This window comes from Symphodus melops (assembly GCF_947650265.1).
Source record: "Symphodus melops genome assembly, chromosome: 23".
Classification (NCBI taxonomy): domain Eukaryota; kingdom Metazoa; phylum Chordata; class Actinopteri; order Labriformes; family Labridae; genus Symphodus; species Symphodus melops.
Window position 1 is genome coordinate 5,453,613 of NC_136713.1, and position 18,996 is coordinate 5,472,608.

General features: G+C 42.3%; 2 protein-coding genes across 6 annotated transcripts in view; both read left to right on the top strand.

Moving 5' to 3' along the window:
• orc4 (origin recognition complex, subunit 4) overlaps window positions 1–18,996 on the top strand; it is a 213,585-nt gene that overhangs the window by 137,019 nt on the left and 57,570 nt on the right. The gene's annotated exons all lie outside the window — the stretch shown is intronic.
• The window catches only part of zeb2b (zinc finger E-box binding homeobox 2b), a 332,710-nt gene that overhangs the window by 36,570 nt on the left and 277,144 nt on the right, over window positions 1–18,996 (top strand). For 3 of the 4 annotated variants that reach the window (XM_079336136.1, XM_079336141.1, XM_079336138.1), the window contains exons 3-4: window positions 3,667–3,765; window positions 7,635–7,764. The gene's annotated coding sequence lies outside the window, so the exon portion shown is untranslated. The remainder of the gene's footprint in view (window positions 1–3,666; window positions 3,766–7,634; window positions 7,765–18,996) is intronic. The other variant, XM_079336139.1, reaches the window with a different exon arrangement.

Consider the following 18,996-nt stretch of genomic DNA (forward strand, 5'->3'; position numbering starts at 1 on the left):
AATTATGATGAACGCCCAGCTAAGCTTCTCCAGGTGGAAATTGAATAACTCATGGTTTCTGTGCGTAATCCATCCGTGCATTGTCAAAGACAAATAGAAGAGAAGCGTCGTTTCCTCTGTCTTCAGAAACACTCAACACAATAAACTGTATTAGCAGCATTACGCGCCTCTCAAATTACACAAATACAACCACACAAAACCCAGACTCTTCTTGTAACACGGCCTCGTCTGGGAATCCTTTCATAAAAAGTACCTCTTAAATGTTGTTTGGCTCCATTTGGAATCCAACCCCAACAACCCGGTCTGCATTAGAGCCGTTTAAAGAGACACAGTGAGGAGACACATGGAGCTTTCTGCACTCGGGCTGCCCCCGGTCACATCACAACAGGCCCACAGTTGATGGACAATGTTCACCGATGCAACAAACACAAATGGGTGTTTGCTTTCCTCCGAGCGGCATCTGCCACCTGGCTTGAGTTTCTGACTATTCCTGAGAGGATTCACTTTAATAAAATAGACATTAATTTCACTAATTATTCGTCTATATTCGGACATTTGAATGAAGAATTTATGTTCTTCTACATAGCAATAAAATCGTGTATTTATGGATAAATAACACTCGTAAATATACATATTTCCCATCATTACGTATAGACATAGGCGGTTTAACCTCAGTGCCTCCACTGTTTCCTTGACACTGCCTCCTAGAGGACAAAGCCCCCCCCAAGGCTAAACAAATATAAATGTATGAAAATAGATATAGAGACATCTTTGTTCTGCCAGCTGCACTCAAAGGCTGGTTCAGTCCCATCAATGGAATAATTATCTGTTTGAAATAGCTCCTGATGGAAAATGACTGATACAGATGTTACTTTTATTTCCAGGAATCAAATGCCCGACAGTTACATTTCTCTCTTACATAGACCTACGATTGTGACTATGAGTAAACACCAGCTCCCCATTTTAGAGGGGAAGATGCGACCCTGCACATCAATCAGTTTCTTCCTACGTTTAGCAGAGTTGTCTAGAAACTTTGACCACATATATGACATGTATATATATATGACAGACTGCTCACTCTTTATGTTTGATTTCTGAGGCAGTAACATATTTGTGTCATGAAGGAACAAGAATGTAGATCTGTAAATCTTCTGTTGAGGGTCACTTGTTTGCGATTTCTGGGTTGAAATTTAAAGGTTGACGCGTTTGCTTATTGACTCTATGATTAAACGATTATTTAGCTCCAAAAACACTGGTAAACGAAGATGTCTCACCGTTTGAACTCCACACTAAAGAGGCATTCACAGGAATTAAAGAAGTTGTTGTTATTTGGTCTTTTTTTCCCCCTTCTGATAAAACAAATGTATTGTCAGTTCCATTTTTCCTTTCTCTTAAACCAGCCAAAGAAGCTCATGAGCAAGTGTGTGTGAAGTACAGATTTTAAGAGACTTGTGACCGCGTAGCAAATGTTTAACTGGAGGGGAAACTTTCTCCCATACTGAAGCTCCATTGTCATAGCGGGTTAAAAAACATGTCGGTTGAATACGATCATGTTACCAGAAGTAATGACGACCCTGACCCATTTGTGCGATGATAATTAGCCATCCGCAGCCACAGGGCGCTGACCTCCAACCACGGATGAAAACAAACCAGCTCTCTTTGTGATATCTAACATGCTGGAAACTCCCTTTCACTCATGTTTCACTTATTTTATTTTAAACCTACATACTGTTTAAATAGTTTCTAGTGTCTAAACTTCAATTATGTTCTCCCCTGATGTCTGACCTTGACAAATTCCAAACCAGCGTAGCGATAAGTTTCCATCAGCTGTAACAAAATCAACCTTAAGGGCCCTTTTCCGGATCAGATTGAACATCAAAACAACATACGGCGAACATTATTTCTCCTTTCTGATTGCTCCATCATTTCACTTCACGTCCCCGAGGCGACGTTTGACACGTTAGCACAAGATAAAGACTTCTGTCCTGCTCCGTTTCATCTTCAGCTGCAGTTGTGTAATCTGTTTGTAAATGAGTCACATGGATTTATCAGATGTAAAAACTCTTCAGCTGCAAGCCTGCGTGATCCTCCACTCTTATCGAGTTGGTCATCGTGATGTTGAAACGGAGTCATAATACAGTGAAACAGAAGATTAAGAAAGTCATTTTCTTTTTTCTTTTGAACATCTTGTCAAACCTCAAGGCAGAGTCGGATATTTGGAGACACTGAAGTCTCAGTTTTTGTCCCTGTTGCAAAGATGCAGAGACATAAATGTAATCATTTCTTCATAAGCATTCATGATCAAATCATTATTAATAAAGCAGACTATTTTAGGCTTTAAATTCACCATTTTCTTCTACCAACTTTTTAAAGACACCCCAAGGCATCCAAACCAAACATGTTTTAAGTGTATTTTGTATCATGATGTAGATCTTAGATCAATGAATTTAAGGAAACCCAAACTGGAACATCCCCATTCCAGGACGCTTTGTGGACGACGATCCGATCTGAGATTCATTTCATTGAGAAATTGTGACTCCCTTCAATAAGATCTGAACGAATAATGGGATCACAGCTCTTCTGGTTTCGATCCCTGCATCACACTGAGCCTCGATTTGTGTTGGGAAAATTGTGAGTGAGAAGCAGAAGAGAGACAAGATTAGAAACAGAGAAACCTGGCGGCGGCTGCGGTGAGCTATAAGCGCCGCCGCCCGACTTCCTCCACCGCTGTCTGTGCTGTAAGTCGGTTGAGTATCACACCTACCAGGCAGATAGAACATTCAAACACCGAGTGCCAAGATCTTTCTGTGGATTCCCTACTTCCAAATAGCTTAGGATAATTCTCCGTCTGAGCTAATACCTGGTGAGGAAGTAAAGCCTGAAGGATGGGATTATTTAATATGGCATTTTTAATGTGTGACACGCTAATCACATCTCAGAACAGGAATACTTCAACCATTTAACTTTCGTCAGGGGAGGAGAGAGACGTTTTTTGGAAGGGGGGGGGGGGGTAAGCCATCAAAAGAGACCCCCTCCCTCCTTCCACCGCCACCTCGTAGCCTACCGTAGAAACCTGCTGCAAAAAGCACAATGACACATTGTCGAGCGAGAAACGAGGGAGGGGGAGTAACCTCGAGTGCGTGAGTGAGGGAAGTTTTTATTCCGCCTGTTGTGGCGGACGCACGCGGCAACGCAGGGAGTCTTTCCTAAGCATTACACATCAATCCCAGGCCTAGACGGCAGACAGAATTACTCCTCTGTGTACCCATAATGATTTCACAATCCTTGCATATACCGGCGCCTGAATCTCCCACGGATTTACGGATAAAGCCAAGTTTTCCTCCCGGATTCCAAAGTTTAACAAGGTGAAGCAGACGAGCTCTGATTTGACCACTCTTGAGCTGCGAGATAATGCTGCACGCTTGACAGGCGACATCGCACAACGGAGGCGAAGATTTGACAAGGAGGGAAGGGTTCAGACGCGCTCGTCTCCGTATCTCCGTCATCTGTCTGTGATCATTAATGGTTAAACATCTGAAGCGTTGCTATTATATCAAGTTATTAAAACACTCTCTCTCTCTCTCTCTCTCTCTCTCTCTCTCTCTCTCTCTCTCTCTCTCTCTCTCTCTCTCTCTCTCTCTCTCTCTCTCTCACACACACACACAGACGCCGGCCTCTCTGTCTTTAAGGATCACACTCTGATAGCAGTGAGGAAATCAATGAAGGGCCAGCCGGTCTGGCAGACTTGACACGCAACAGAAGAAGGTAAATTATTGGAACTTTAATTACTTTGATCCGTCATGCATTGTAGCATTGTGTCAGCGAAGTCAATGCCATGACAGACGCCGAACAAAGGCCAGCGCTGCATTTTCATAACATCTTCACTCCCTTTTCCTAATGCCTGATTAAAGCCGGGGTGTCGACGACCAAAAGCCCCCAGCCTCTGTGTTTTTTATTTATTTCTCTCCTCCCTCTCCTCTGCCTCCATGCACTGATTTAGAAACTCATTTTGAAAGCTCTGTTTACCCAACTCATTACTGAAGTCAGGGATTGAATGCCGCTCTATTATGGGCCTCTGCACCACGGCTTTACAAACAAGCACAATGCGCCGTGCTATCACCGTTATCACATTGTACGGCCGTAATGTATCGTGCTGTTTTCCTCCCATAAATATAAGTCCATGTTTTCAGCTAAATTAAGAAGGATTTTCCTCCACAATGAAGCCTGTCCTTCTCTGAGTGGCCGCACAAGAAAACAATGACCAAAAAAACCCAACAAAGTAAATGAGCAAGAGTGAGAAATTCCTTTTTTTTTTTATCATTAAAGGGTGTTCAAAATTACTCCTTTCTTCCTCTTTTTCATGAATATTCTGCCACTTAGCGTTGGGATGAATCTGCAGGATTGTTCTCCGAGCTGATAAATGGCCAGCATGTGTGGTAATTTAGAAGCGCACATTAATCTCCAATCGAGGCCTAAGAAGGGAATAAATAGGAAGCAGGGGGGGAAAGAAAAGGTAATTGATATCCAGCAAATGGGCAGAGTGTGTTAAAAAAGTTGTGCAGATATAAGTAAGGCGATCATGTGCGTTATTAATGCGAGGGGAACAGGAGAGAGAAGTGCTTTGTTTTAATTCTTCATTCATACGTTAAGGACGATTAAGCAGAACTGTTGTTTTGAGCGGCTGAAGGGGAGAGCTCAGAGAAATTGTCAGCTGTCATCAAGAAAGGAACGCTGCTCTTCACTGGAGTCTTAATTCATTAGCGGATCAGGGATTTGCTAACTTCAGTCCTAATCGTCCGCCCAGCGCTCCACTGATGGTTTATATTTCTGTCTCAGGCTGATTTGTATTTTATTGTATTCTGCACTCCAGGATAATCCGGCACAATGTGACCAACTGGGCTTTGAGAGTCTTTCTCAGTTGTGGAGGACGGTGCGGACGGGGACTGTCCGTATGCTGCTGTGAGTCATTCACTGACACGACAGCCAACTGCTGCAGACTTTCTTTACATGCATACAACCAATACATACATCGCAGGGCCATTACAGGATTTTTGATGCAGTGTGGGTGTCACACATATCTGTTTGTAAGACCATCACGGTGCAGTTACAGAACTGATTTATTCATTTATTTTGGTTTTTATTATGATGTTTTATGGGAAGACAGGGAGGCTTGTGATTGGTTCATCAGATTGGTACCTCGTCGCAGACATTGGTTGATGTTTTTACAGGTTTACAGCTGCTACAGATTTTCGTTGTTCCTTTTTCAGAGCACATGATTTATTAATTCCTGTCAGGACCTGAAGACAATTTCAACCAGAATCTTTAAAAGTGCATTTGGAGAAAATGACCAGTTTCCCCGAAAGATCATTCTGAAAAAAATTACAGCCCATTTACACAGCTCACAGCTGCAGGCCACAAAGTAAGTAAAGTACTGGTGCTATTCTGTACTAGTCATGTAGACCTCTAAATATGTCAAAGTGGATCCCAGACTGAGAGAAGACCTGAAGTGAACCAGGACAAAGCTCCGATGTTTTTCTGCCTCACGCTCATCGATGGCTGCAGTCACATAGAAGAATAAAAAAAGTGCCTTTTGCACTCGTGACAGATTATGATTTAACATAACACACATAACATGATTAACTTATTACCTAAACCAGCTGCAACATTAAAGGGTTGCTTACACGTTAATGCATTAGTAATCCCATAATTTCCTCCACACATACTGATTGAACTGTGTGAAAGGAGACGTCTCTTCTCTTACCTTTGATGCTGGAATACAAAAAAACTGTTTATTCAACGCTCGACTTCTGCTTATTCAATTCTTATTTATTAGACTCATCACTGTATTCATCTTACCATCACGCAACCAAATCTGATTTCTTTTGAAAATGTTTTGCAGCCCAGGAGCTTTGAAATAGCAAACTACAAAAAAAAGATAGAAATTGAAAACAAACAAAAAAACCAAAAACAGTTTGCTTTTAGCAAGATGCTGGCACTTAACATTTAAAATCAAACGTTACTAATCGAGAGAATTAATTAGTTTTACAACAACTTTGCTTTAGTCCGATATTTTCATGAATAAGAAGTAAGATATGATCAACTGTGCAGAAAAAGTGTGTTTGTGTCTGAGTGTTTATAAGGATTGATTTGAATACTTTATTTTGGACTGCAGAGAATACCTGGAGGTGTAAAGCATTCAAGACATGAATGGTCTTGATATGCGCGATTATTTAACCCTTTCAGATGTGGAGCACGCTCGTTTGCTCATGGCTGTGATTTAACACAGCCCGCCGTCGGACCTGTTAACACTCTCACACGACGACCAGGACTGAAGAAACGTCCAGCCTCTGCTTGAGAAAGTTTTGAACCCAATCCGTCGTTTGAGTTTGGAGCGCTCGGTGAAAAAACTTCAAATGTGAAGACCCTCAGATGCAGTGAAAAAAATCATACTTCTGCCTTAATTTGTATTGATGGCCTGGAAGAAACCAGCATGCTTTGCAGTTCTGTGAGGGGGGAAGATGTTTAAGTGGAGATTAATTCAAATTTCTGCTTGCTCAGTACTTGTAAAACTAAAGCAATTTATATTCCTTCTCTTAACGATCCCCCCTTTCTCTGATTGCGGTAATGTAATCTAATTGTAATTATGATACTATCTGAATCATGCAGACCTTAACATGATTGGAGCTACTCATTGCATTAAAAACTAATTTTTGAATAATGATGAAAGGAGCACTGGAAAATGTGGAAGTATTACATTTTTTCTTTATCTCTGTTTTGTGGGGGGATCTTGTTCTCTCCCCCCTCGCCTTTCCCCTCTTCCTCCCCCCCGCCTACAGTCTTAGCTTGGGTATAAATGACAAGAAGGAGTGGTGGAGGGGTGCATGATGGGAAATGGACCACCCCAATTAAACGTATCAGGCTCATCAGTGGCTGCAGGATAGAAGAGTACTGCTGCGAACAAGTTCAGCGTCGTCCCACGAGGTTTAGCTTATCATCACACATGTGCCTCCTACACCATGTTTCACCCCCTCACCCAGCACCCCGCTCACCTCACCCGAGAGGGGAGGAGGGGGAGCTGTTCCTGCTGGAACGATAAGACTGAAGGAGAAGATGTAGAAGTAGTAGTTTGTTCCCTCTGGAGTTTAACATTTTTATTTGGAGGAAAGTAAATGTGTAAAATCTAAAAAACAGGGTGACAATCAAACCTCTAAATGGTCTGATTGAATCCAGCACTGGATTTGGGTAACGCACAGTGACACAGAAAGAGCAGAAAGCGTCATGCTCTGCAGAGTGAACGTCTGTTTCTCTCAATGAAAAAGACCTGAAGGAGTTAAGAAAGCATCTTTTCAACAGAAAGTCAGACCTGCTTGTCATGGAGAATTTTAATGAGATATTCAAGTCGTCACACTGATACATGAAAGTGTCATCTTTTCTGTACACTGAGATGCTCTTACACTGCTTGTATTGAGTGAATCTGTGCAGAACGGCTGCTGATGGCGGCACAGAGACACTGTGACACTTTGAGCTCTAACAGGATAAAGAAGGTGCTGCACCTGCAAGCCGTGTTCAACTGTAACCCCCAGGTTTAAGGATCATTTTTATCAGAATATGCCTCTTGTGCAATCTCATTTTAGAGGCCAAAAACCCGACCGTGTGGACCTGGAGCCTTTTCACAGCGCTCAGAAGCAGACATGAGGCCGAGGTGAGAGAGCAGCAGCAAGGAGGAAGAGGACAGATAACGCTGCAGCTGTCACACTCCTGAAGGTAAAGCATTTAATGTATGAAATGAGGTGCTAATGCAGTAGTGGCAGGCTGGGTGCAGAGGCTAATGGGTGCTGAGACACTGTGAAAGTCTGAGCAGCAGAGACAGGCCCCTTAAATCATGCAGGCGGGAGATAATTCACCTGCATCCTCCTGGTGCTGTAAACAGGTAGAGCCCACACTTGTGGAACAAATCTGCAGGAGAGAAGTGCAAAAGAGAGAGGGCAGGCGTGTTTACAGAAGTAAGAAATGATGCTCGACACCTCCATGATCGTGTTAGGTCTCTGTTCAAGGTGGAGAAGGTGCAGGCCATCAGAAATGTGCAGCGAAGGGAGTCAAATCTGGTCAGGGAAGCTGCTGAAAAAAGGTCAAACAGGTCCCTCTAACTTCAACAGACATGTTGCAAAAAAAAAAAAAAACATTTTGCAGGGAGCAGCTCAGCTCTGTTTATATGTAGCAGATGAACAGCAGTTTGAGACTTTCACATTTTCAACTCTCTGTATTTCCTTGCCGTAAGGTTTTTCTTCTGAATGAGTTTCTCTTTGTTGTTGCACATTAACTTGCTTTCCCAGCATATACTAGATACTAAATACTAAAAACATGTCCAGAAAACACTTGGCTGCGAATTCTCGTTGCCCAGATCTTCTCTTCTCCCCTAAAACTCCTGATGCGGTTTGAACAAAACGTGACTCTTCACTCTGACACTTCCAGAGTGAAACATCTGTCAGAGGAATAAAAAACAGTGAAAGCGCTTTCCTTTCTTCCAGTCTTTTATGTTTTGCACATACTCTGTGCTGAAGAGCCATACAAGAGCTGTGGCTGTCATGTAGCTCGCCGTGTGGACACGAGGCTTGGTGGAGCATTTGGTAACCTCTGGTCATTGGACCATGGATGTCACATGGCAGAGCAGAAAAAGGCAGATAAATAAACATACTCCGCTGTGATGGAAAGTCTGTCCATGACTTTATCACCTGACAGAAGCAGCCGTGTCGTGGACGCAGTCTGAGACCCCCCTTCACCTTTCTTTAACATGGCTGAAGGATCTTCTCAAACCCCCCCAACCCTTAAAAATCCATCTGTGCATGTATTTTTCTCTCCTGTTAACGCACAGACACACTCAGCTCGTTGAGCCGTGTCAAACACGCACAGATCTGCAGCTCTTCATCTTCTCCTGCCTCGCCTCCTCGCCGCCACCTGGGTGCTGCAGTGGCTCCGAGGCGAAGATGTGCAGGACCAGGAGGCTGTGTGTGAGTGTCTCAGTTTGTTTGTCTGCTCAGGGCATGAGACATGTTTTCATCAGAAGAATTGAAGCGAACACACACACACACACACACACACACACACACACACACACACACACACACACACACACACAGTGTTTCCAAAAGTCAGAGGAGGTAAAAGAGTGAAACTGTCACCTCATCACGATCTGACAAAGTTTAATGGAGAGTTTCAAAAAGTGGACTCGTCATCAAAATTTCCCCGCACATGAACAGGCGTGTAATTGTGAATTTGTCAAGAAGCAAATTTATTTTAAAAAGCAGATCAAACATGTCCTCAGTGTGGAGTGAACACAGCAGGAAGACAGCAGATATGAAGAACATCCAGACATCGTCAAAGTACGGTCTTAAAAATAAACCTCGTCGGTTTGTTGCACCGCGTGAGCTTTAATGTGTGCACTCTAATTCAGTGAACGTTCACGTTTAAAAAAAACCAAAAACACACCATTAAACGTGGCAGAAAATCGACTATAAATGTTTTATCATTGTTATTGTTGACTGCGCCTTTAAAAAGCCATTCTTCCATTTGTGTAAATGCTCAGGTGCGTTCTTCATTATGAGCCTCTTCTTTATGGAAACCAGTGATGGCTGAAAAGAGGACGTTCTCTCTTTGTTAACCCTTTAAACTCTGTGCGTGAATTTGTGGTTTTGTTGCAAATTGCGTCTTTGAATTCTGGGAGGGATGTAACGATTCAACTCACGATACGATTTATTTTGGGTGTAAACAGCTTCCTGCTTATTGTCTTTGCTGCCCAGGTTCTCTCCGTTAAAACAGACAAATGGACACGTATCATCCAACATGCACAGAGTTCAGAATAAATGGGACAAAAAGGCTTTCAAACGAGCCGTCTCAAGGTCTCTTTGTACAATAGTTTAAACCCTCCTATCAGGGCCTGAACATATTAACCTTAGACTAATCCCCTTCCACCGTGAAGGAGCCTCTATCACAGCCTGAGCCGTAGGTGTAATTTGCTCCCTGATATCAATCTGACCTCTTTGTATTTCCTTAAGTACTCAGGAATTAGTTTGGGAGGAGGCGTGTGGGGAGGTTTCACTCTGAGAGGAGGGTCACAGGAGAGCCGGAGTGTCGATGAGACGTGATGATCAGGTTCTGTCTCTCTTCAGTCTCGAGGGTTTTCCTCTCAAAGACTCCCTGATTGGACTCTGGACACCCTGCAGATGTCAGCAGCTGGTACAAAAAGGGAATCTGCCTAATAAACGTGCTTCCATCAACACCAGGACATATGTTCAACCAGAGAGATGCTGAAGGAATCTCCATATGTGTTTGATCCATCACTGACGAAGAGGATCTGAAGAGCTTTAAAGTAAACATGTTTGTTCTTTCTTTCGGAGGAAAACAATAAGAAGTCAGTTTTAGAGAAATGTTTGCTACTGAAGTGAGAGATGTCAGAAGGCCTGCAGGAGGACCTTTAAACACTTCCTCATTATTTAGTTTCAGCAGCACACGAGACGCTCCTCACATCAAGTCAGACGTGGAAAAATAAGGTTGGAAAAGAGCAAAAAGGAGGTTTTTGTTCTCTTGTCTTTTGCACCTTTTTACAAGGAAAAGTTTTGTTTTTTGATTATTCAAACAATCAAAAGTGAGCTTTTTAGAAGCAGTGTGCTTCAACACATTGAACCCAGGTGGATCAGGCAGCCGACTTTCTCTTAGTAACAAACAATTAGAACTGGATTCTTTGTGGCCTGTGCATCCATTAATTTCACTCTGGTGGAGAAATACCAGAAGAAAGAATGAACAAATGAGGGAAGAAGAAAAGGGGCAAGGATTGGATGGAAGAGTCCCTCAAACATATTTGATAATAGTGTTTTTCTTTTACTTTTATTTAAAAAATGAACCAATATCTTCAGAATATTTCTCAGGCTTTGTAAAGGAAAGAGACAATTAAAAGAGAGTTGTATTGGGCGGGCAGCGTGCATCAGTTAATTTCCCCCCTCGCTGGAGCAGTGTGAAGACCGTGCAAGGTGGGATTGAAGGGGGGGGGGGGGGGCTCTGGTCTCTAAGCAACAGCATCCCCCTCCTTTTCCAACATGTCAGAAACCTTTGCCCCCCTCCGGCTCCAGGAAACTTTCCCTAGGTGTCTTTTTACACCGCTGCCGCCTCCTGATTGGCTGTCGGCTTCCACTGGCTGTCAACCGCCTCCCTTAAGGGAACCTGGCAGATCTGTAGGAGAATAAAAAACAGAGAGAGGGGGGGCGGGAGAGAAAAATCAATTTTAAGCTCACATGCCCCACTGGGTGCCAAAGCCACTTCGGGGATCCTGCAGGATGCTGGAGTTGACAGGATCTCACTTCCAGAGGTAGAAAGGTGACAAACTCTATCACGGGGAGAGGGCGGCGAGCAGGCCTGGGAGGGCTAACCTGTTCTCGGGGAAGGCTGACCTGACGTCGTATCGAACCTATCTATCTCTCAACATCAGCCAAGGTGCCACGGGGGAGCTGAGAGCCAACGACAGAGGGAGGGAAGTTATAACTGAACAGAGAGCGAAGGAGGGGAAAAAAAGGAAAAAGTGGCAGAATTCAGGGGTGTAAATGATGAATTACTTTTCATCAAGTGAAGGGAAACATACTCCGGAACAATCCAGAAAACGGAGCAGGGAGACTCTGACCTCGTGCTTCAGAGCAGCCAATATCTTCATTCAAGAAGACAACCATGAAATTACACAGAAAATGGGATTGTCATGAGCGGGCCCTTGAAAATCTCGGTGTACAGTCATTACGGCGCGGGAAAAAAAGAGCCTTCATCCACACATCATACACCCGTAAGAGAGGGGAAGCAGGGTGTGTGTCTGCAGGGACAGCTGCTGGAAACCAGAGGCTCTGGGTTCCTCTAATGAAAATGTTTCTTACCGCAAAATCTTGGACTTTAAGTTCACAGAAACAAACATCATCCTGCTTGTTTTTTTGTTTTTTTGTCCTCATGCATCCTCGCAGGAATGTTGACGAATGTTTCTGGCGAGGCGGTGTAATTAAATGAGGACTGTTGTTTCTCTCACATCTGAAAAATCACACACCACTGACAAAGCAGATGCATGCGAGAGGAAGGCGAACGCAGGGCCTAATGAGCAATCAAATAATAATTAGGAAAGCAGATGAAAACAAGGAGGCGCAAGATGTTCAGGTTTAACCTCTGAAATACCTGAAAAGGCTCTTCAGTACATGAGCGACTTAAACGCACACAAGGGAGAACATCTCTGAGAAAGGAGGAGATGTTTGACTCCTGGTAATATATAACCATAATTACAAGGCTTGCATTGACTGTAAAATATGCACAGAAGAGCTTTAAACCCCAGTTAATTGACTCCTCATGCAAAACTTCATTTAAGTGATGAATAACGTTTGTGTACAAGTCGTTCTCTGCAGAAATGGGCGGAATCAGTGACTGGACGTTTACTGGACATGCAGGTCGTTTCCCTTTATGAATGCTGATTTAAAATGTTCAGGTACTGTAATGCATCTTGGTAAGACAGTGCTTAGTGGTGGTAATTAGCATATGCTAGTTTCCCTTTAAGTTACATATTCAAGTTATGGAGTCTGATGATTTTTAATCCCCTAAAACCGAGTTTATTTCCAGTCAAAGGATCCTCGTTGGGGTTTAAATAAGCACAAACTAACATAGACTGTAGTTATGCAGGAAGGGAACTTTGTTATTTCTGGGCTGCTACTAGATGAGTTCAGCCCTTTTCAGACCAAACTGACCAGCCCGTTCTAGTTGACTACGTCAGCTTCTTCAGAGGCCCAAAGCTTCAAAATTTGACACGCCTTGTTCTGTCCCACATCCTCTCTGAAAGCTGTCCTCTCAGTCTTTGTATTAAAGTGATTAAAATCTGTCAAGGTTCAAGACGTTGATCTAAAATCTTCTTGGACTGGCAGTCAGGTGTGATGGATGGGCAAAGCAAACATTTTGTGCTGAGAGTGAAACTTTGAGTGAAACGTGAAGTAGTTGTTGCAGTCATGTTAATTTCACACAGTAATATTTTTTGTGCTTGAACATAAAAATGATGCTGCAGTGATACATGTGGAACAAGAGGTGTCAGTTTGAATGTTCGGTTTCGTCGAAGTCGTCGGGATGGTTGAGCAGAATCCTATTTATGAAGGAAAAAGAGGAAAGTGGGAGGACTTGGACGGGGAGTGGGAAGGTGGGGGTCTATCTTCAAATCCGTCTCCCTGAATGCCGGCTGTACTCTCAAAGCAGAGAATTAACGAGACGAAGAAAAAACCGGGCTGCGTGGCGGGGAAGCGATGTGTCCGTGGAAAGTATTTTGAAGGATCTGTAATTTTCAAAGTGCTCTGCATTTAAATGTCCCTTTTATTCCTAAACAGCCTTAAGACACTTTTCAAACTGCTCGATTCACATAATTAGATGGGGCCAACAGATGACTCTCTCACTGTGCCACACAGCCATTAGAAAAGGGGTCATTCTCTCCGCAGAATGGCTACTGTTCTCACTTGTCATTAATTTGCCACTTCAAAGCGGCACGAGCATCTGACACCGCCGACAAATGAAATAAGTTACACTTATCTCAAACGGCCACCATTACGGCTGCAAACTTTTCAACTCCAATCACACTCTGGCTTTTTAACAGTCTGTTGGAAGCGTGCTTATGTTCTCCAGAGTAAGATGGCATGTCAGGGAAGAAGAAAAAAGAGCTGCAGTGAAAATGAAAACCCAGCTCAGTCTCCACTGGATGGGGTTCGAGAGCGGGGACATTCATTTTCCTGCCTTCAAACAGAACACCTTCAACATAACAAAACGTCTCCTTTTACATTTATATTTCTGACCGATAATGTTGGTTCAATTTAAAATCCTCTTTTATAGTCTCTCAGGACTGTAGCTGTTGGGTTCTTCTCATGGGTTTTTTATTTTAAACAAAAACAAACAAAAAAGTTGATTTGATTTTATATCGAAATAATGATGCAGAGAACCTTTTTCTTGGGCAGATTTTGGGTGTCAAGGTCAACAAGGAACAAAATACCCATGTAAAGCTATCTCCATCTTAAAATTAAATTTTAATTTTATGGTTAAATTTAAAAAAGATAGCTCTTTTATTCTGCGATTTACAAAGCAGGGTGACACCTCTTTATAGCTTAATAAACGCTGAGTCGTTTAGTTTCAACAAAAACATCTAAATGACAAAAAAGCAAAGAAGCGGATCAAATAGCTGAAACAGCCACATAATGAGGCAAACATCCATTTATTTCGAATTGGATTTATTATGGGTAAAACTCTTCCTTTAAAATCAAGCAGCTGAACACCACTGACATGACTTGAAAAATGACTCAAAGTGGATTTTATTCTGAAAATATGAAGCTTTTTCAGGGACAATAATGTGGCACAGTAGAGCAACACTTTTATGTTCCACATGTTTAAATTAGTGTACAGTTTTACATGGAAGGATTGTGTGCTATAAAATCCAAACTATTTGCGCTGTGTCTCAGCATTTTTAGCTTGAACTGACTCCGTTCACAGCAGACGTTGGTTCAGTTTCCTTTATTGTCCCTTCAGGGGAAAGCAGCCTCGCAGCAGCCATTAAAAATACAACAGAAGACGTGCTTCAAACAACTTAGAAGGCCAGATAAGGCTGCAGAGGAACACTCGTGCTTATTATTACACACTGATTAAAGATAGTTTATGAGCTTGGTTTTCTGATTATGTAATGTGTATGTATAGGCGTCAAACCGAGGCGGTCTGAGCAAACACGGTTTTACAATTGTTTAGGACGTTTTATGCAAATATTTGGATTATTGCTCGTAAATATTAATATATATAGTTTGACATTTTTGTAGACTCTTTGAGTTTTAATTAGTAAAATGTGCATAAAGAATAATATATTCCTGTCTTGAATAGCAGTTTATCTGAATCTCCGCCTCTCGGCTTGACAATGAACCATCATCAGAGGACGGCCAAGGTTTCCCCTTTCCTCCAGCAAACAATTTGAAAAATGTAACGCATGTTTTTATTTTATTGATGCATCTGGATCTTCAGATATTAGTGAACTTGCATCACAATTAGTGATGACATTAAGGGCCAAACATGCAAAGGAAGCCTTTAACTCATCAAAGGCCTCCGTTTATTTTTCTTCGTGTCTACTTCGAGGCCTCTTTCAGTTGAAATTTGTAAAAACCTGCACAAGGAACAATGTCTTCCTGTCTTGAACAGCATCTCCTCTCCTTGTCTTTACACACAACCCTTTGTCAGTCGAGCGCTGAAGTTTCAATCCCGCCATGGTTTCCGTTTTCCTCCCAGGAATGTTTGAAATGCTATCAAAGAGTTGGCGTCTCCATCAAAGAGGTAAACTTTAAAGCCTTCCACCTTTGCTGTTCCCCCTCCTCCGCCTCTTCTTCCTTTTAATCTGGCGGGGGTTTGGCAGTCGAAGGTAAATAAGTGTGAAATGGGACATGTGTTTTCCATCCTTTCCCTTTGTCACACATGTTCTCCTCTCTCCATGATTAACATTCCACCTCCTCCAGGTCCCTCTCGCGCAGGTCGGCCTGCCAAAACACTCCCCGGCCACCTGGAATTACAGAGCGTTCAAAGCCTGTACTTCCTGTCCATCTGACATCCATTCAGCCTATCAGAACCCCCCCTCCCACTCCCCCAAAGTATAGGATGACAGGACCCTGGCGTTTGTGTTTATTCTGGACGACTTAGCTCTTTCTGATCGACTGTTTATTGCTCTTCGTTAGACAGTGGTAATTATTCGAATAATACGCCAACAAAGATGAGTCCAGAGACGTGCGCCCCCAGAAGAAACATCTTGAGAACATCATTGGACAGGATATTAAATAGCTGCTGAAGGATAAACACATTTTCAAACAACGCAGGTCCCAGGTTCTATCTTAAATAAGAATATACCTTCAACAACTTGAAGTCATGGGATAATTGATTGTGATATATTCATAGGTTGTTTTATTTACCTTCCACCCAAAGACCATCAGTCTGAAGTCTTTAACTAAACAAATCTCCGTTTGCTATTGCTACTGGCTCATTGGTTTATTTCTTAATGTCGCCTCTTGTGATGGCACGTCGGTCACATCTGGGACTCCATAAACGACTCCAGGCGTCCTACCGATCTTAAGCTGGATGGACACGTGCTCCTTTTCATGATGAAAGGCAGTGATGGGATTATTACTGCACTTTAGCTGACAGCAAACAGTGGGACCCCCCGCACGATAAATGAGGGGTCCCATCGACATTTTCTGTCCACTTTGATGCATTTAAGCTATTGGACAGTGGTTTCACTTTACTGTACATCATCTGATAGAAGTCAAGAAATGGTTTCCAGATGGAGAAAAAACATCCACACTTTTACATCCATCGTGGGGAAGCTTCTTTGTTGGGATCTTTTAGGCAACACTGCCCAAAAAGAAGAAGAAGAAGAAGATATCCTCGAGAGCAATAAATCATTAAATATGTAAACCCACGCTCCTTCATTTGGAGCCACAGTTCTTGTAGTTTTAAATAAAATTGCAAAAAGTGAACTTTGCTCTTTGACTATCTCTACCTGTAAAACTTGTTGTTTGATTTTATATTAATAAATTCCTCCGAGCTCGGTCTATAGTGTTGACATTTGCTATCCTTGAACACATAAAACTGTCTGAACACTGTCAGCCTTACATGGCTTCATCTTTTACATGTTTTGAGCTGTCATCCATTTTCACTGCTTTTCCAAATCTCTCATTTTGGACCCAAACAGCTCAAACGTCCTTGAACAGGATTCAGGAGCCGCTCAGGTCGTTATTTTAAATCACAGCCATGTTGATTTGGATGCGAGCTGCTTACCTCCGTGTTTTGAGTCCTTGTACCTTGGCAGGCGGGTCGTACCATATGGCAGAACTAAGTGTCGATTATCAACCAATCTCATATATCACACACACATCCCATAAAGCCGGATATTCATCACTCGTGTAGCACTCTGCTGTTTTTTTCTCTCACTGATAAGTAATGACAGATGAACAGCCTACCTACAGCTCCACTGATCCAGAAATATCCAATGTGTTTGAGGGCCGTGCCAATAGTCTGTCTTTTTGTCATTGACGCACAAATGTTACTCAGTGGTGGCAGAAATATAACGTCTGATGCTTTTCACCTCATTTTCACTTCATTCTGTAGATCAGAGACACGCAGAAGATGTGCAGGGACAGGAGGACAACTTGTGTTTGTTGAAAAGGAGGAGAGTACAGTTCAAATGTTGAGACTGAATTTAGAGCACCACAGGAGGAGGATTTTTCAAATTGTAAAGAAAGAAGTCAGACTCTGATTGAAGGACAAAGTCAGTGTTAAAGGATCTGCCTGCTACGATTACATCTTTACTTCCTGCACAAATATTGACGTAGGACTTGAGTACTGAGATTTTGCTTCCTCAAAGTGTCCAGAAAAGAAAAATCTTTCTCCTGTGATTTTTTCTAGCCTGGCTCTGACACTTTAAGATCTAAGATGTTTACAGTGTGTTATTGTTACCTGAAATGTTGTAGAAGAGCCAAATATTCCCCTTGAATCCACGCAGTCAAGTCGAGCTTTAGTTAGAGCTCTATTAGGACGTTTATTTGGATTACTGCGGGGAGCTCGGGAGGGATGTACCTCGTCCTCTCCGAGTGGGACTGAGGAGCATGCTCAGAACGCAGAGGCCAGTCTGGCGCTGATTGAGGACTGTGACAGATCCTACTTAGGAAGATTTCAGTCGGACTAGTCCTCCTATTTTAAATGTTGAATTTTGGTTGGCAGATTTACTGCATGTAAGTGTAGTAACTGAAATATAATGAAAAAAATAACCTAACATAGAATCTGTTCTTTCAGGTCCAAGACTTAAACGCCTGCATCAACATTAACAACCACAAAAACAGTAGTATGAATGACACTCACGGAGGTACGAGTGGGTTTTTATGTCTTCATATGTTCCTCATTTCCTGTTTCTAAGTCTCATGTAAAATATGCAACAGCCTGAGCGTGTAGATGAGAGTGAATATTATCACATGTCATGTCAGGATGATCAAAAAGCTTAACGAGTGACACAGATATGATGATTACCTATGTGCCCGTCTTTGTAGCTCTGCTGCAGAAAGGCTGCCAGTTATTAATGCAGCACTTAATTAGTCATAATTTTATACAACTAATTTACTCAGGACGCATTAAATAAACATAGATGTCTAATTAGAATATTGTGTTCAACTTGTTGGATGGAGCGCACACACACACACACACACACACACACACACACACACACACACACACACTCACACACTCAGCCGGATACCTTAGCAACTGATACTGCCTTCAGCATAACAGAGTGAGAGTGATTAGCATACACAAATACTCCTGTACTGTGTGTGTGTGTGTTTCAGACGTTAACAGTACGAGTGTAAAAGAAGCTCTAATTCCAGGATCAGCTGCAAAGTAAGCAATATAATGAAGGACAAAGGTCAAAACCACAGCACTGTGACGACAGATATTTGTTTATTTTTGTCGTTTTTATGCTGAATAAGCTTTGCTCTTTCATTTCTCGAGCTTCACTTCCTTCCACCGTCTACTGCTCATGTCTTTAGGAGACAGTTTGCACTTTTTCACAGCTATCAGAGCACTTTAATTATATTTCTTTCATGAATTAGTATATATCGGCAAGAGCTGAGAACGTCTGTGTCCTATTGGATCTAAATAAAACACAAAGACAGTCATGAACATTTAGCAACATATCCTTGTCTGTTACACTGGAAATTAAATCTCAGATTCAAAATGTTCCTTCTGAAAACACAGCTCAGATTTATGTCAACGATCAGTCTCGTCAAATACTCCTCAGATTCTGCACAGTTAGCAATATCTCCCCTTAAATACGGAACATAAATTCAGAGTGTGATTTTTTTTTAGAAATGATTTTCTCTTGGACATTGAATCAAATCTCACCTGTGAGAGATCTTTACAACCCCAGCAATCAGCCTGTAG